This window comes from Pinus tabuliformis, chromosome 8 (assembly GCF_031772625.1).
Source record: "Pinus tabuliformis cultivar Carrire ecotype Pingquan chromosome 8, CPIR1, whole genome shotgun sequence".
In the NCBI taxonomy this organism is placed as follows: domain Eukaryota; kingdom Viridiplantae; phylum Streptophyta; class Pinopsida; order Pinales; family Pinaceae; genus Pinus; species Pinus tabuliformis.
In genome coordinates this window covers 1,911,325,814-1,911,345,928 of record NC_142294.1, presented here as the reverse complement: position 1 = coordinate 1,911,345,928, position 20,115 = coordinate 1,911,325,814, and positions in this window count along the sequence as shown.

The window sequence follows — 20,115 nt, the reverse complement described above, 5'->3', positions numbered from 1 at the left end:
CCCCTCCGACTCAGAATTTACAGATGATGAGGTCTAAACCATGCGAAGAAGAGTCAAATGTAAACATGATGCTCAGGAGCGATGTGACCACTGGCGCCGATAAAGGGAAAAAGTCAGAAGAAAGTTCGTGGGTTCACAAGGCTCCTACAAAGGAACCCGAATTTGATTTAGAACGCATGAAGGAGACATTCATGGAAGCTAAGAAGAGTTTCACAGAGGCCTCCACTTCTGGTAGTAAGGATCAACTAGAACCAGAGATGGATCCTTCAATGCTCACTACCATTCTGGACACATGCATGAAACTACTACGCAACAGCAAGGCAGTAAAAGGACTACAGGAACTTATCACTAGGTGCGCGGGATTAGGAGAACCGCGAGTGGTTCGAAACTTGGAAAGCATGTATTACACACAAGAAGGGAAATGAGTTTGATTGTGAAAATCGGCGAATATGAAATGGATCAGGTAATCCTGGAAATGGGATCGAATGCGAATGTACTACCAAAACAAACATGGGAACGCATGGGTAGACCCACGCTACGGTGGTCTCTTATTCAATTACGAATGGCGAACCAATAGAATATCTTGCCCATTGGAAGATTACAAGGGGTAACAATAGATATTGAAGGTGCAAGTGCACAGGCGGATTTTGAAGTGATAAAGATTGTCGATGACAGTAATCCCTATCCTACGCTACTAGGAATAGACTAGGCCATTGATATGAATGGAGTCATAAATTTGAAGAAGCAAAAAATGATATTTTAGAAAAAGTCACTATGCATAGTAGTACCGCTAGATCCAGCCGAAGGAGCGTGATACACTGAGCCGGTGCGTGATGATGATAGTGATGATGATCTCGATTGTATTTACAAGATAGTTGTGCGAGAAGAGGATTGGGTGAATCTGACTGCAGGTGGAAGGATTTCATGGGAGCGTGAAATATCCTACACTTTAGATTCAGAGGAAGAGATATTGCAATGGCAGAATCGGTTGCATGAAGTAACAACGCTTAATTGCAACATGATGGTTAGATCATTGCGCTGTGTGACAACATAGGCAAGGGATCTACTGACATATGATGGGTTGACAATGGTGGATGAATTCTTGACAATATTTAAAAGCGCAGTACCAAAATAACAACGACTCAATGCTCTGAAGTGGGTGTTGCATGCAACTCGCGCACGATGGTGGGGTACACATCAAGGAAGTTTTGAGTACTAGCATAGTGGTAGAAGAATGATGTGCCTACGATTTGGGAAACCGCAGATACGGCTAGTAGACAAATATGACGGATGAGATAATCCCCACACACACCTATCTACGGGGAAGAGCCACAGCCTGAATGGGTACATTTATTCTATCATACCCTAGATGTCATACCCATGAATTGGTATACTGAGATGGAGCTCTGCCATGGTACAAGCAAATGGGATGTCTTGCGTGAGGGATTTCTATTAACCTTCACGTTTGAAGATCGTTGGTCAGATACTGTTGACGATGCACTTCAAGAAGTAAAAGCAACTATCTTCACAATACCCTAGGATCTAATGGAAGTACTTCAGCCATAATGGGCGACATAGTTGAGCTGCGCACTAGAGTGTTATAACGTAAATGTTGAGGAGGAGGATGAGGACCCATGAAATATTAGCATTTCAAAAACGGAAGGTTGTCGCGAGATTCACGGACCATCACTTGAAGACCCTGACATCTTCGCGCCACTAAAGACGAAGCAGGTCAACATTCGAACGGAGGCAGAGCCGAAGTACGCAATGCTTGGGGACTATTGGGATGATGCCATGGTGGATAAAGTCACTTAGTTACTCCACGAATACCAAGGCTTGTTCCCGACAAAAATTACAGACTTAAAAGGAATCTTTGGTGACTTAGGGATGAGTAAGATCACCATGAAACCTGACGCGAAGCTAGTTAAGCAGCAGCCTTACCGCTTGAATCCAAAGTATAAAGAAAAGGTCTATGATGAATTAGACAAAATGCTCGAAGCTAGAATTATTGAACTAGTGGAAGAATCCGACTGGCTGAGTCCTATGGTAGTACATGAGAAAAAATAGAAGCACGAAATAAGAATATGCGTGGACCTCAGAAAGTTGAACGATGCCTATGTACATGATCCATTCCCGATACCATTCACAGATGAAGTACTAGAAAATGTTCGCGGTCAGGAAGCATACTCATTCATGAATGGGTTCTCAGCGTACCATTAGATCAAGATTGCATCAAAAGATAGGAACAAAATGACCTTCGCAACAAAATGGGGCTACTTTCAATACATTGTTATGCCGTTTGGACTAAACAATGCGCCAGTGATATTTTCGTGTATTGTTGTGGCCTAATTCAAAGAATATATCCACAAGTTCTTGGAGGTCTATCTAGATGATTGGACTATCTTTGGATTAGTGAAGCACCATGTAGCGAGTGTACGGTTGATGCTGGATACTTGCCGCCAACACTAGATTGCGTTGAACCTTAAGAAGTGCACATTTCTCGTTCCCTTTGGAAACTTTCTAGGACATGCGGCCTACAAACAAGGACTAATGGTGGACCCTACAAATATTATCGTTATTCTAAATTTGGAAGCACCGCAAAGCGTTAAACAACTGCACGCTACTTCTAGACACACTGGATATTATAGGAAGTTCATCAAAGGTTATGCCCAAATAACAGCGCTGATGGAAAAGCTATTGAGAAAGGATGTTGCATATTGTTGGAATGATGATTGCATGAAGAGTTTGGATGTCCTAAAGGGGAAACTAGCCTCTGCTCCAATCCTGGTCTCCCCAAAATGGGATGTGGAATTTCATGTACATGTTGATGCATCGTGTATCGCGCTGGGAGCCATACTCACATAGGAGGGCATGGAGGGTGTGGATCACCCGATCGCATTTGCAAGTCGAAGATTGTCCAAAGCATAAAATAACTATTCCACCACTGAGCGCAAGGGGTTAGCGATGGTGTACGCGGTCCAAAAATACTGACACTATCTACTTGGAGGACATTTCAAGATGTATACAGACCATTCCGCGTTGAAATACCTAGTGAATAAGCCTTTGTTAGGGGGGGGCGCATATGCAGATGGGTCTTACTGTTTCAAGAATATGATTTTGAGGTCATATTCAAGCTAGGATGCCTAAACGTAGGACTAGATCACTTGCCACGAATTGAGATAGGCGAGGAACCCATGAATTTGGAGGAGGGACTACCTGATGCATAGCTCTTTGCAGTGCACGTCGCGGACGGACACTTCGAAGATATAATCTATTTTCTAACAACAGGTACTGCACTGAAGGAACACTCAGTCCAACAGAAGAAGGAATTGGTGGTGTGTGCAACAAACTTTTCGGTCATCGCGGGGCACTTCTACAAAATGGGCAATGATGAGATATTGCACAGATACGTACCTGGATTTGAACGAGGTTAGATCCTCATGGAAGCACATGGGGGCGCTACAGGAGGACACTATGTAGGAAACATGACTACACAAAAGATTCTTTGCGTAGGGTTATGGTGGCCAACCCTGCACTAGGATTCAAAAGCGCAATGTAAGGCCTGTGATATATGTCAAAGGACCGGAAAACCATCACGAAGGGATGAGATGCCACTAAATCCACAAATGACACTGCAGCTGTTTGGAAAATGGGAAATCGACTTTGTAGGACTGATCAAACCTCAGGGAAAGACAGGTGTGCACTACATAATCACCACGACGGAGTACCTGACACGATGGGCGGAAGCGTAGCTGGTCAAAGACTGCACAGCCGCTATGGCTGGGAAGATTTTGTTCAAAAGTGTGTTGACATGATTTGGCTATTCAAAAATATTAATGAGTGATCGCAGAACGCATTTCCTAAATGAAACCATTAGCGCACTCACAGAAGAGTTCCAGGTGTATCATCAAAAAAGTACACCGTACCACCCACAAGCTAATGGGAAAGTAGAGGCATTCAACAAAATAATGGAGACTACTCTGACCAAAGTATGTAACGTGGAGCGAAACGACTGGGACCTGCGCGTACCTATCAGATTATGGGCATACAGGACAACATGCAAGAAATTGATGGGATAGACACCTTTCCGGTTAGTCTATGGCACAGAAGCTGTCATGCTGATGGAATACATCGTACCTAGTCTGTGAGTAGTAGAGCTCACAGGCATGACGAACTATGAAGCTCTGGAAGAAAGGCTCATGCAATTAGAATAACTCAAGGAAGAATGGTTTCTGGCTGTATTTCATCAGCAGGTACAAAAGCAGTGTGAAAAGGCCTAGCATTACTGCCATATCAAGTTGTGCACTTTCAAGGTAAATGACTTAGTGTTGCTGTATGACAGTAAGTTTGAAAAATTTCTAGGAAAATTCAGAATGCATTGGCTGGGACCATACATGGTTAAGGAGGTCACAGACGAAGGTGTGGTCCAACTAGTCAAACTAAATGGAGAACCCTTCCCAAGAAAAGTAAACGACAGTCGCTTGAAACCCTACATGGGTGGGTCGACTCTCTAACTAACCGGCCAAAGCACATTCTTCGTGACCCGAGGAGCCAGACAAGGGTGTGGGACTATAAACACACGCAATAGATGTCGTTACCAAGGTAAGGACACAATTTAGACAGAGATGATTTAGAAGCCAAAATGCAGCATGTACAGTAGGCAGCAGCTCAATGCGCTGCTAACATTCAGGTCGTCGGGACCAGTTGGAGGGACTCTATGCCAAGATCACCACCCCGACAGAGTGACTTGGGGACGAGTCATTATGATTGTGTTGAGGGTATGTTGGGCATGGAATCCCCCCACATCATGTTTTGGGGCTCAAAGACGAAGTTTTGGTCAAATGTATTGTAAGACTCCGCGAATTTTGGGCGTGGAGTGCGAAGTATAGGTTGAGTCATAGGGTTGTCTGCCTTAAGCATTGTAATGCAATGTAATGTCATGTCGACCTACCCAAGGTCCACACACCATGGGATTGTATAAATAGAGCGAGGCTCTAAGTTGTAAAGAGAGTGAGTTGGAAAAATAGATGAATACGAATGGTTCGAGCATAGAGTAAGAGTCTAAGTGTATTGGTTCGTAGTAGTAGGAAGAGGCTCTGCAGCTGAGTGCACAAAGGCCTAGTAGAGTTCGCACTTGAGTGCTCGAATCCCTGCAGTTGATTGTGTATGGCAGTGTCGAGTCTGTAACCTTGAACGAAGAATAATAAAGAGAAGTTGATTCCAATTTTTGTGCATCTGCTTGTGTATTGCCTTCTTTACATTTATACTATTTTATTTATCATGCACATTTATATGATTGTTGGATATATTGTTAATTATCACTAGTATTACATAGATAAGTTAAGTAATTGGGTAATAATAGATTAAATAGCAAGGGACTTGGTCATACCTGCATGACGAACTACGAAGCTCTGGAAGAAAGTCTCATGCAATTAGAATAACTCAAGGAAGAACGGTTTCTGGTTGTATTTCATCAGCAGGTACAAAAGCAGTGTGAAAAGGCCTAGCACGACTGCCATATCAAGTTGTGAACTTTCAAGGTAAATGACTTAGTGTTGCTGTATGACAGTAAGTTTGAAAAATTTCCATGAAAATTCAGAATGCATTGGCTGGGACCATACATGGTTAAGGAGGTCACAGACGAAGGTGTGGTCCAACTAGTCAAACTAAATGGAGAACCCTTCCCAAGAAAAGTAAACGACAGTCGCTTGAAACCCTACATGGGTGGGTCGGCTCTCTAACTAACCGGCCGAAGCACATTCTTCGTGACCTGAGGAGCCGGACAAGGGTGTGGGACTATAAACACACGCAACAGATGTCGGTACCAAGGTAAGGACACAATTTAGACACAGATGATTTAGAATCCAAAATGCAGCATGCATAGTAGGCAGCAGCTCAGTGCGCTGCTAACATTCAGGTCGTCGGGACCAGTTGGAGGGACTCTGTGCCAAAATCGCCACCCTGACAGAGTGACTTGGGGATGAGTCATTATGATTGTGTTGAAGGTATGTTGGGCATGGAATCCCCCCACATCATGTTTTGGGGCTCAAAGACCAAGTTTTGGTCAAATGTATTGTAAGACTCTGCGAATTTTGGGCGTGGAGTGCGAAGTATAGGTTGAGTCATAGGGTTGTCTGCCTTAAGCATTGTAATGCAATGTAATGTCATGTCGGCCTACCCAAGGTCCACACACCATGGGATTGTATAAATAGAGCGAGGCTCTAAGTTGTAAAGAGAGTGAGTTGGAAAAATAGATGAATACGAATGGTTCGAGCATATAGTGAGAGTCTAAGTGTATTGGTTAGTAGTAGTAGGAAGAGGCTCTACAGTTGAGTGCACAAAGGCCTAGTAGAGTTCGCAGCTGAGTGCTCGAATCCCTGCAGTTGATTGTGTAGGGCAGTGTCGAGTCTGTAACCTTGAACAAAGAATAATAAAGAGAAGTTGATTCCAATTTTTGTGCATCTACTTGTGTATTGCCTTCTTTACATTTATACTGTTTTATTTATCATGCACATTTATATGATTGTTGGATATATTTTTAATTATCACTAGTATTACATAGATAAGTTAAGTAATTGGGTAATAATAGATTAAATAGCAAGGGACTTGGTTATAATATGGATCGAGACCCAAGTAGCGCTGTGCAAAGGCAGCATCACTAGTTGCGAGCGACTAATAGGTGTGCGTAGAGACGTGCGGGCAGGGTCAAACTGCAGACCACCAGAAGCTCATCAGACATCCCCAAGGTGCGAAACTTGGTTCTAGCACCCTCCCATACTACTTCAGGTGAGACCTCAGTCCGTGCTCTACAAACTATTGCCGAAAGGGCCAGTAGTACTGGGATTTGCTTGGCTAAATCACCTCTGAACCTAGGTCAGGCCCATACAAGCCAACAACTTTATCATTCATCTGCCTCTAAACTACTATGCCTTTGTCAAAACACTCTGTCACATATGTAGACACATCCTATTGGCATCTGTATCAAGTTGGTTTCCGTCAAATAACAACTCATCAAGTAGGTTTTCATTAAGGACGACACATCAGGTAGGTTTCCATCAAGGACAAATAATTCATAATGCCAACAAGCAAGATCATCATAAAGAGAGGGAATAGATAGATCACCAAGTGTTGATAGCTATACAAGTCCTCAGGTTTCACCGTACTTGTCTCAATAATCCAAAATCAGTTTCATGTAGAAAATAATCCTACAGCTGCACAAGGAAATAAGAAAAGGAATGAAACAAGACGAAGAAACACAGAGTAAACATATAAAAAAACAAAACAAGAAAGAAAAAACTACTCCTACTCCTAAGCTATGCATAACATGGGCCAACTCACAACAAGTGATATTTCCAATGCAACCACTAGCACATAGGTTGACCTATGTAGGTGATAACATGATTGAAAAGAAATATATTAAAGCAAACCAACAGACAAGAAAGATGAAACAATGAAAACCAAATCATTTGATGTTTGAATGTAGCCATAGAAATAAAAATTTGAAAGAACATGAAAGGTACTCTGCAGATATATCATGGTGATCTATCACATTGTGCATGGACGAAAAGCATGTACACATATTTGATCTTGAAAAATAAGAAAACATGAAGAAAGAAGGAAATTTTCATTTTGCAATAGTTCTTGCTATGCATGAATCTTCCAATGCATGAGCAATAAGATCGTCTAATTCTGGTGGAGAATGCAAAATTTTTGGATTGGATTGATTTTAAATGTGAATAAGAGAGTGATAAGGAGTCTGGGGAGATTCAATAGATTTCTGATCGGAAGTGGAACTGACCTCAAGGCTACGAGAACCTGACATAACAATTAGCTCAGGATGAAGTGCCTCGACATCTTGAGGAGTTTCCCCTTCATCATAAGATGAATCATCAAAGAGAAGTGGCTTAAAAAGATAAATAGTAGGTGAATCAAAATCATGATCAAATGAATGAGTGAAAAGATCATGACAACCATGATCAAAAAATTCAACATGAATAATGACATCCTCGTGATCTAACGAATCACAAAGAAGGGTGATGAAAAACTAAAATTTTCACCCTTGAAGTCTCCAGAAATCAAAGATGAGAGAGAAAATGGACCCAGGAAGATATATTTGTCATCTCCACAATCAAGTTATAGAATGACATCCCATGCATTTTGTGAATGATTAGAAGTGGAAACATTCAGAGATGGATTTCCAAAAGAGGGAATAGAAACAGTAGAATCGTAGAAGATGTGAGGGTAAAGAAGACGAGACATAGAAAAAATGAGATCGTCCTTCACCATAACTTCTTTTTTAGACTCTGACACATACTCATCACAAATGATAGCGTAGGTTGGTTGTTCAACACCAACTTCATCAACAACTTGATCCTCATAAACATCACATGTGGAATCCAGAACAGATGAACACAGTACACCAAATTTCAAAGGATCAAAAGAACTACTAGACGAAGGCTGAGCGGATGAGACCACGAGACAACCATTAGATTTGCAGTCCAAGTTTGTGTAGAAATCTAGAGTAGGTGGGGTAGGAGGAGATGGTGAAAATTCAACAAGTGGGATCACAACTTCTCCCACCTCGAACTGTGAAGTTAGAGTTGTTTGATGAGAAGGGGGCAGAGGATCACTTGTGACAACAACCTTGTCTGTCTCAGATTTAGAAGCTCTAACACCGATATATGTTGCGAGAGGTTCAAAAGATTCTAACTCATGTGGATTCTCAGAAATGTGAACAATATCCAAAAATTTCTAGTCAACTTCATCATTTGGAAATTCAAAACAGTAATGAAGAAAACAATCATAAAAGTGCTCAAGTGATTCGTCAGGTTCTTTTCACAATTTTTTTTTTTGATGAAGTGCTTTGTGGTCATAAATAATGAAATAATGGTATAAGTCTCTGAACATGTGATCAAAAGAGTGTATAGATGTCATGGGAAATTTTTGACACCATTGTTTGACGCACCCTTCGAACATGAAAGCGAACAACCCACAGGTCATGTCATCCGAGGGGACATCATTCCTATCACAGAAGTCCAAAAAGGAAATTGTGTGAATTAAAAGGGGTCTTCCATTTTTGCCATGAAATTTGTATCTCAAGAAGTCATCTATAACATCCAACAACACATCGAAATCAACAGCGTGAGAAATACATGTCGGGGTTGTGATTGCGATATAAGTCACGGATGATGTGCATAAATTCAAAATAGAATTCAAGGGCTTAGCTTGTCATTTCGCCCTCCTAGCACTAGAAATGTTGACGGCATTGGACCTACGAACATTCACGAGATATCCTCAATAAGAAGTCCCAAATATACCTCAAACAGTTTGGAGTAGGAGTCCTAGCAGTGGGTGGTAATGTAATGCCTTGACCATAGTAGCACGCAAAGATAAGTATGATAACTTTGGGTTGAATCAAGTGTGTGGCCTTGCAATGCATCAAGTGAGATGCATGGGGGTTCTAACAAATGGAGGAGAAAAGTAAGTGTGCCCGTTAGAATCCTATAATAGTACACAGCTTGAAAGGAACACATGAGCAAAATTACATCAAAATATGAAATGCAGAATAGTACACAAACCAAAGTGATGGGTTAATCCAACAACTCGCATTAAAGATGATTCAAACAATTGCATTCAAAGTAGTTCAAAGAAAATGCATAAGTTAAACAACATACATTGCTAAAGCAACCAGAATAGTCCAACTACAATAACAACATATGCATGAAAGCATGTTGGATCTATTATTATTATCATAAGTGAAAGTTCCATCCATACATACACCATTGACAACCACTAGCCCCAATAGTGGAACATTACAGTCAACAATAGCTGCTCCTCGAAAGAATTATACCCACTCTACACTGTGGAGAAGCCAAGGCTCATCAAAATACTCCCAAGCCTTTCCTAAGCCTAAGCCTAGCTAAACTCCTAGCTCCCAACAACCTATTCTATGAGTTATGAGGTCTAATTTATAACAAAAGGATGAGAGGACCCTTGACATTCCATTTTGTGACTCTTTGACTACCCTCATGACTCTTCAACTTCCTTACAATTAACTCATTACATAACTTGATGACCTTTCACATTCCAATAATGACACCTGGAATTTCACTTACAACATATTTATAAATAATATTACATTCTCCACATGTACAAATGTAAGAAAAAATATGCTAGAGACAACCTAACAAGACAAAACACCATGATTCCAGAGTTTGGGGAAAGACTAACTCAACAACCTCCACTTTATGCTTCTCAGTCAGATTTTGATGCCAATCTTGGTAGGGCATGATGATCTCCCCAAACTGCTTGATGGTGTCTTTCTCATAGTGGACCCTTGCCTCCATAACATAGAGGTATATGGTCTTGGAGCTTGTGTCCAAGTCATTCTGATGAATGCGTAGCATTTTGTTGACCATGGTGGGTCCACCAATGTACTCTTGCATGTTATGTGCACTCAGCTCCAAGTCTTCCCTTGTGACCTCTCGTCTTAGCTGCTCCATGTACCCATCGATCTCTAGTCGGACTTGGTTATTTTGTTTAGCATTAGTAAGGGAACCTGTATATGTTCACTCTTTTCATCAGTTGTTGGTTGTTTTGGATCATCAACACTCTTTTCTTCTTCCTGCTTCTGTTTCTCTTCTTGTTATTTCCTCCTAAGCTCCTGTCCTTGCTTCGGCTCTTGTTATTCTTGTTGCGATCTCAGTTTTTCTACCTGCAAGCTCTACTCTTATCTCTTCCTCTTCTCTGCTTTCTTTGTCCTCTAATTCCTTTTGCTTCTACTGCCAAAGCTACCTGCATGAAGATTGAATCCACTTTTACTCCGCAACTTTGTTCTCCCTCTATTATTTCAACAACTTCCTCTTTTTCTGAACTTGTAATGGATTTCTACCTTCTTCTATTACTACTGGACTTGTTTCCATGTTAGTGTTGACTCCTTTTGTATGAGCAGTTGAGTGTTTACATATATTGGCAAGTTAACTAGCCCTTGCTCAACTACTTCCCTAGTATTGCTTCCAGTGGTCTCTCTTGAAGTAGATCTCTTTGAAGCCATGGTACAATTACTGCTGGAGAGAAGTGCCTCACGAGTGTGGTACCTATCGGATAGGAAGGGACAATCATGGAAAGCAAACATTATCTCTTACAAATATAACTTCAAATCATGATCAAGAAATAATCAAGGAATCTAATGAGAGGGCTTGCGCAACTTTTACTAATAGGGGTGACTTCATGATTGTGGGAATTGTGCACTACATAGTCCCAAGAGTTAGTGTGCAAGCTTGATAACTAGAACTGCGCAATGTGCAATTCAGTCTGGGCGAGGGCCTGGGAGAGACTGCACATTACGTAGTCTGAGTGGCCAAGCTAGGAGACAGGATCTTGGAACTGCACAATGTGCAATTGGAGCTAGGCTAGGATAGGATATGCATAATTCCAAAATCCGAGCCAGAGGCCTTGAGCTCCTAGATTGCGTAGTGCATGCAGTGAAGTGTGAGATCCTGGAAATGGGAGCCCATACCCGACCATGGGGGGTGTGAAAATCAAGAAGATCTGAAGGATGATGTGATGGTGGGTGAAAATATGACTAAGTGTTGATTCATGCATGTGAAACAAGTCCAACAATTGATTAAACTGAAGGAAACCAAAGCATGTGAAGAGAGTCATCACAACAAGGAACGTTAGTGCAAAATGAGAAAACTCATGTGACAATTGGGAAAGGCAGTCTATAACTTGAAACAACACTTCTACAAGATAAAACAAGTTAAAATGGCAGCTTTGGTTCAAAGAAACAAGTGAAACAACACTATCAAAAGCTAAACAATGAAAAGCATCAGAAAAAGTGGTAAAATATGATAAAAGAAAAACTCACCCAGAAAAACAACGACAGTGCTCCGAAGGCTCCTTCATCTCCTTGGGAATTCTAAGGCTTGATGATAGAATGTACAAATGAGCTCTAGAGGCATTCATTACATGGACTTGATGAAATTAGAATTTATAAAGCACATGCCTGAGATCAAGGACAAAACTAGCACTTGGCAGAAACTTCTAAGGGTAGCAATGTGTCACCCTCGAGAAACTAATAATAGACCCTTAATTCCTAGGGATGCTTCTTGCTTATTTTTCCTTTTCGGGAAAACTGTCATGCATTTCTAGGAGAGATTGCGTGGTTCTGGGAAGGAGTGGTCAACTGACTGGATGATGCACTAAGCGGCTTCTAAGGAAGAATCTTCTGTGCGGTTTATGGTTTGAGTGGCTCTGGACTGCCCCTCATTCTCTGTGTAGTTTCCTAGCTGAAGGTTGGTTATCAACTGGATCTGCACAATTTTGGAGTTAAAGGCTCACTGTTAGCTTCGATTGCGCAATTCTCGAGAGAAAGGCTCATTGCCCTCAAGGATTGTGCAGTTCACTAAGGCAAGCATCGTACCGGGTGAATACTAAGTAAAGAGATCGACTCGTGGGTTAGAGAGTAAACCAATTAAGAAAACACAAGCCATAATGCAAAGGATAAAGCCCAATCAAAGCACAAGTACTTGGGTGAGTGTGAGATGAGCTACTATGATTTAGGAGGGAGGCTCCAAAATTAATCATAGGTAAAATTTTGTATGGTGGTTGTAGCCGCTCCAACATTGGAGACACATTGGAAGAACTCCAGCTCTTTCTATGGAGCTTATCTCATGTAAAGCAAGTCTAATTCTTCCATAAGTATTGTTCTATTATTCGATTGTCATAGCTTCTTCACTAGCTTGAGTTAGAGATGTTGTCTCTACCATTCTCTTTATCAGCAACACACATACCAAGCCAAGTCAACTGAGTTGTTTCAATTAGGGATGAGAGGTATATTGATGCACAAGTAATATAGACTATCATAGTTTTAGTTTAATCTCTAGTGTTTCTCTGCTCAGCAGGCCTAGACAATACCCCGACGGAGTCACTTCAGGAACACAAGCATTGCTCTGCTACCAGCGAGCTTCGACAATACCCCAGCAAAGTCACTTGCTTCACCACTCCATGCAGGGAGCCTTTCTCTTCTTTCACCTTTATTTTATTAATTTTTTTTCTTTTCATTTTTCAAAGAACTATGCATGGGAACTCATTTATTTCATGAGGTGGAAAACAAATCCTGACTTATTGAGAGAAGAAGAGGTTGTCCCTTCGGAGAAGGATGTTTATATATACCTTTGACATACTTGTTAAGGTTTTCCCCCTCTCCTTACTTTAATTTATTGAGTTGACAAGGGTTAACGGAATATAGAAAACTGATAAGAGTAGGTGGTACTAGTTAAGAGTGAAAGAATTGTGATTTCACCATGACTCACTTTGAAAGGAATGTATTTTCCGTTATGGTATTATCAATTAGAAGAAATACAAGATCCTCATAAGGAGAGGGAAGAGAAAGATAACCAAGTGTTGATAGTTGTACAAGTCCTCTTTGGTTTCACCCTACTTGTCTCAAGAAGCCATATGCGGTTTCATGCGAAAAATAATCCTATGGGTACACAAGGAAATAAGCAAAGGAAGGAAACAAGATGAAGAAACACAAAGTAAGAGAAAAAAATAAGAAAGCAAACAATAATCCTACACCTAAGCTAAGAAGAGCTCGGGCTATCTCATGTGAAGCGATATTTTCAATATATCCATTGGTGCATCGGTTGACCCATGTAGATGACAACATGATTGTAAAGAAAGATATTCAAGCAAACCAACGCACAAGAAATATGAAACAATACAAACCAAATAGTTTCCACAAAAAAGAAAAAGTTGAAAGCACATGAAAGGTACTCTACAGATGTATCATGGTATTCTATCACATTGCGCGTGGATGACAAGCATGTACACACCTTCAAAATTGACAAGTGAGAAAACATGAATAAAGAAGAATTTTTTTGTTTTGCAATAGTGCTTGCTACGTATGACTCCTCCAATGCATGAGCAAAAGGATCGTGTGATTATGGTGGAGGATGCGAAAACCATGGATTGGATTGATTTTCAATGTGAACAAGAGAGTGATGAGGAGCCTGGGGAGATTAAATGGATTTATGGTCGGAAGTGGAACTGACCTGAAGGATACGAGAACCTAACATAACCATTAGCTTGGGCTGAAGTGCCTCAACATCTTGAGGATTTTCCACTTCATCAAAAGATGGATCATCAAAGAGTAGTGGCTTAGAAATATCAACAGTAGGTGAATCAAAATCGTGATAAAATGAATGAGTGAAAATGTCACGACAACCAAGATCAAAAAATTAAACTTTAAGAATGGCATCCTCATGATCTAACAAATAAAAAAGAGGGGGTGATGAAAAACAAGAATTTTCAACCTCTGAGTCTCCAGAAATGAAATATGAGAGATTGAGTGGATTCGGGAAGATAGATTTGTCGTCTCGACAATCAAATGATAATTAACATTCCATGCATTCTTTGAATGATCGAAAGTGGAAACATCTAGAGATGGATTTCCACAAGAGGAAAGAGGGATTTCCTCCTCAGCTCCCATCCTTCCTTCGATTGTTGTTCTACTTGCTATGATCTAAGTTCTGCTACTTGCAAGCTCTGCTTTTCTCTCTTCCTCTGCTATTTTTTTTATGTCCCCTGCTTCCTTTTCCTTCTGCTGCCAAAGTTTCCTACATGAAAATTGAATGTGATTTTACTCTGCAACTTTTTTCTCCCTCTATTATGTTAGCAACTTCCTCTTTCCTTGATCTTTTAATGGATTTTTTCCTTCTGCTATTTTTGTTGTACTCTCTGCCATGTTAGTGTTTAATCCTTTTCTATGAGCAGTTGAGTGTCTGCATATATTGGCAAGTTAACTAATGCTTGCTCAACTACTTCCCCAGTACTTCTTTCAGTGGTCTCTCTTCAAGAAACCCTCTTTGGTGCCATCGTACAATTACTATTGGAGAGAAGTAATTCATGAGTGGGGTACCTATGGGATAGGAAAGGACACTCATGGAAAGAAAACATTATCTCTTACAAATCTAACTTCAAATCATGATCAAGAAACAATAATGGCATCTGATGAGAGGAATTCCACAACTTTGACCAACAGGGGTGACTCACTAACTATGGGAACTATGCACTATGCAATCACATCAGTTAGTGTAGAATCTTGATGACCAGAACTACGTAATGCGTAGTTTAGTTTGGGCTAGGGCCAGGGAGAGACTGCACATTGTGCAGTCTTAGTGGCCAAGATGGGAGGTTGGTTCCTGAAACTATGCAGTGCTCAGTTGGAGCAAGGCCAGGATAGGCTTTGTACAATTCCAGAAGCCAACGCAAAGGACTTGAGCTCCCAGATTATGTAGTGCATGCAGTGAAGTGTGAGATCCGGGAAATGGGAGACTAGATCTACCCATGGGGAGTGTGAAAATCAAGTAGATATGAAGGATTTTGTGATGTTGGGTGGAGATCTGACTAAGTATTGATGCATTCATGTGAAACAACTGCAACAATTGATTAAAATGAAGGAAAATGAAGCATGTGAAGAGAGTCACCGCGATAACGACCGTTAGTGAAAAACGGGAAAACTCATGCGAGACTTGGGAAAGGTAGTCTATAACATGAACAACACTCCTACAAGAGAAAACAATTTAAAACTCTAGTATTTGTTCAAAGAAACAAGTGAAACAACACTCTCACAAGCTAAATAATGAAAAGCGGCAAAAGAGGATAGAAACAAAACTCACTAAAAACTGTGATGACAATGCTCCAAAGGCTCCTTGATCTCCTTGGGAATGCTAGGGCTTTATGATCAAATGTAAAAATGAGCTCTAGAGGCATCCATTAGATCGAACTGGGAAAATTCGAATTTATGATGCACATGCCTGAGCTCAAGGACAAAGGTGACACTTGGTGGAAACTTCTAAGGATAGCAATGTGTCATCCTTTGGAAACTAATAATACATCCCTATTTCCTATGGATGCTTCTTGCTTTTTTTTATTTTTCGGGAAAATTGTCATTCCAAGAGTGAGTGTGCAGTTCTGGGAAGGATTGAGCAACTCACTAGCTCACGCACTGAGCAAATTATGAGGAAGAAGCTTCTACGCATTTTATGGGATGAATAGCTCAAGGTTGTCCCTCATGCTCTGCACAGTTTCTCAGTTGAAGGTTGACTATCAACTGGCTCTGTGCAATTTTGTAGTTGAAGGCTCACTGTCAGCTTGGACTGTGCAATTCCCAAGAGCAAGGCTAGTTTCCCTCAAGGATTGCGAAGTTGACTAAGGGAAGCCTTGAACCAGGTGAAGAAAAATTCAAGAGATAATATTGTGGGTTAGAGAGTAAACCAAGTAAGAAAACACAAGCCATAATGCAAAGGATGAAGCTCAACCAAAGAAAAAATATGTGGGTCAATGCAAGATGAGCTGTTGTGATTTGGGAGGGAGGCTCCAAAATGAAGCATAGGAAACATTTTAGAGAGTGGTTGTAGCTGCTACAACATTGGTGACACACTGGTAGAACTCTAGCTCTTTTTATAGACCTTGTCTCGTGTAACGTGAGTCTAACTATTCCATAAGTATGGTTCTATTATTTGATTGTCATAGTTTCGTCACTAGCTTGAGTTAAATATGTAGTCCCTACCTGATCCGAATTGTATCCATAAAGAATAATCAAAAGAACCATGGTTGTACCAGGTTAGGACAGACTTCAAAGAATTGAGAGCACCGATCAAAAACACCTCTAAAATAGTGGCAGTTGGCAGCCAATGTGGAACAACGAGGACCTTGGTCAAAGTGTGCTGACCGAGGCCCATGGAGACTACACAGGAGGTGAAACTAGCCCCTGGGAAGCTCATATTGGGAAATGAAGGGAGTTTTTGCTGGGCAAAAACCCTCGAAAAGGATGGGGCTCCGAGTGCTCAGTCTCATAGGAGCCGGGAAAACCATGGGAAAAAAGGCTAAAGGCTAAGGCAGGACCCGTGCTCCAAAAACCGGTGGAATTTATCGGGGGCATCCTTTGGCAGTAAGAAGATTTGGTGAAAACATAGCAATTCCACTCAGCGCCTGATGCGTGGCAATCGGGGGAGAGAGAAAATTGTTGCTCATCACACGCTAATGACCAAGCAAGTCAACCGCATGAAATGAGCGAATGGCGTCGGATCTGAGGGATCTAGATCTAACAGTTGATATCGCGCCTGAAGGTAAGACTGTATGTAACGAGGTATTAAGCTGTGATTTAGAAGAATTTGAGGTCCTCTTTGATCGTCAAGGTGGCGGATGACTCCTTCCACAACGTAACTAAAGAACCGAACCGACAGAGCAAGGTGGCACAATTCGCAGGAGGACAAGTGGTCACTCCCTGTGAGTCTGATGATGACGCCGAGATAAGGAACTCCAAGCGAAGTTGTAGTAGGCGATTCAATGGAGTTGGAAGGGGAATTGAACAGCCATGAGCTTTAGTGGCTTTAAAGCCATGCACAGACCAGCAGAAGGGACACACTCGGAAGAACAGAGAAAGCAGATAGAGAGAGAAAAAAGCAGTAAGAAGACAGAGGACCGAGCTGACCAAGGCAGCGTCGAGCACGAGAGGACTTGAGAAATTCGAGCCATCCCTGAGAGGGATCTGTCAGGACTAAGCACCACACTGGGCTCCTTCCACTATATACCCGACAGGTCAAAAAGCTGGTAAGGCCAAGAGTCTGTGTACTCTAGTGGAATAGGAGACTCATATTGAGCTCCTTCTTTGTAATTCTTTGCTTTAAGACACAATAAAGAAGGCCACCACTAAGAGCTGGACCAAAGATATAGCCTTGGAGGATAGGGTGAACTCCTTATTAATTTCTTGTGTTCTTATTTTGCTTACTGTGTTTCTCTGCTGTCTTCCATTTCAAGTGTCTATGTATTTGCAATCTGATCGATCTGCTGCTTAAATAACCTAGACACACACCAGCACATGAGTCTGTAATACCTCCGTTTAATAATTCTTAACTAAAATCACTCATAGAGTGATTATCAGATCAAGTGGTATCAGAGCTTTAGGTTGTAAGGTTAGACAAGTTTGTGTTGGTTTAGCTGTTGAATAGTCACTAGATCAAAGCTCAAATTAGGAGAAGGAGAGTTCGTCAAAACTAATCCTGAAATTGGGAGAGTCTATCCTCATAAGACAATGTTAGAGGAAGGTTCTATGGGGCCCAACCCTCAATTCATAGAGATTTTCCTAGCTATAAAGTCTATGGTAGAAGAAATGTATAGGGACTTTAGAAAGCATAAGGATGAAGATTCATTAGGTTCCAAACAAGACAAAGAAGAAGATGAGTCTCATTCCCATGACCACTCAAAAGGAAAAGGGAAAGGGGAAAACTTTCTCACACCTTCTAATAGCGATGTGCATAATAAGAAAGAATCTTTAATCAAGCTAGATGTTAAATTCGACTTGCCTATATATGATGGAGAGCTAAACGCTGGAAAGTTGGACAATTGGATTAGACAAATTGATGTTTATTGCAGAGTGCAGAACATCGACTCAGACAAGAGAAAAATTCAGCTGGCAAGCCTACACCTAGGAGGCACTGCCTTGGTTTGGTGGGAAGGCAGAACCCAAGCTGACATGAAAAGACATGGTAAGGCTAACTTTGTCTGGAGTGAATTTGTTTCTGCCATCAAGAAGCAATTTTTTCCATTGGCCTACATGCAACAAACCATGATGAGTTGGCAAACTCTTCGGTAGTTGAAAGGGAAAAGTGTGAAAGGGTACACTGAAGAATTTATAAAGAGAGCATTGATTCTAGGGATCTCATTAGACTCACTAGAGACTCTTTTGAAGTATATTTGTGGTCTACACAGCTACATGAGGGATACCATCCTCATGTTTAATCCCACTAGTATAGATGAGGTATCTGTACAAGCTACTCATCTAGAAGATAGAGGAAAGAATGGACATCCAGAAGTTGGGGGACCATCCCAACCCACTGCAAGCAAGAGCAAGTAGAAAAGAAAGCAGAAGTGGAAAGAAAGGAAGGCTAACACTGCACAGAAAAGCATAGCTTCATGCACTCACTGTAAAAAGGAGGGGCATGATGATGAGAATTGTTGGATTTTGCATCTAGAGCTAAGAACTAAGAAGTCTGAGGGCAATAAGAAGAAGACTGCTGCAGCTATTCAGAAAGATTTGGGTCAGACTCGAAAGATGAAACAACCATTGCAGCCACAGGTATGAAAGGTAAGAATCTTGAAGCATCTACTAGTGATTCTGATCAATCTATTATTGATGAAGAACATGAGAGAAAAAGACATGAGCTTTTCCATATTCGATTTGTTTCCAAACATCAAAAGATTGATACTTTGTTTGATAGTGGCTCACAAGTAAATTTGATTTCTGAAGCAATTGTAAAGAAATTGGGATTAGAAACTACACCTCACAAGAAACCATACCCATTAGGATGGTTGAATGATAAAGCACAACTACAAGTGACTAGACAATGCAAACTCAAGTTTTCTTTTGGGTCAGCATTTGTAGATGAGGTTGAGTTAGACATAATTCCTTTGGATATATGTGGAATTGTTTTAGGGAGTCCTTACTTGTATGATAGGAAAGCTATTTTCTATAGAGCTGAGAACAAGTATCTACTTGTTAAAGATGGAATCAAATACTTTGTAAGAGCTTATAAGCTCAAGAATAAATATACTCTCATCAATTCAGGGCAGATGAAAAGAATGATAAATTCATGCAAACAATTCTTACTGATGGTTGTAAAGGAAAAGAAACCTGATAAAACCAATATATTTGAGGACTGTAATGCTAAGCAACAAGTTGATATAGAAAAGATTGTTTCAGAGTATGATGTCTTGTTTCAAGAACTTAAAGGTCTGCCACCCAAAAAGGAAATAGTACATGATATTATTTTGCAACAAGATGTTCCATTGCCTAACATTGGGATGTACAGGTTGTCTGCTTTAGAGAATGCTGAAATCAAGAAGCAGGTGCAGGAGTTGCTTGAGAAGGGGTTCATCAGGCCTAGCACATCACCATGTGGGTCACCAATCGTTTTGGTGAGAAATAAAGATGGCTCGTGGAGAATGTGCATTGACTACTGAGCACTGAATAAGATAACAATAAAAAATTGTTATCCCCTTCCTCGCATAGATGATCTTTTAGATCAATTGAAGGAAGCTGTTTATTTC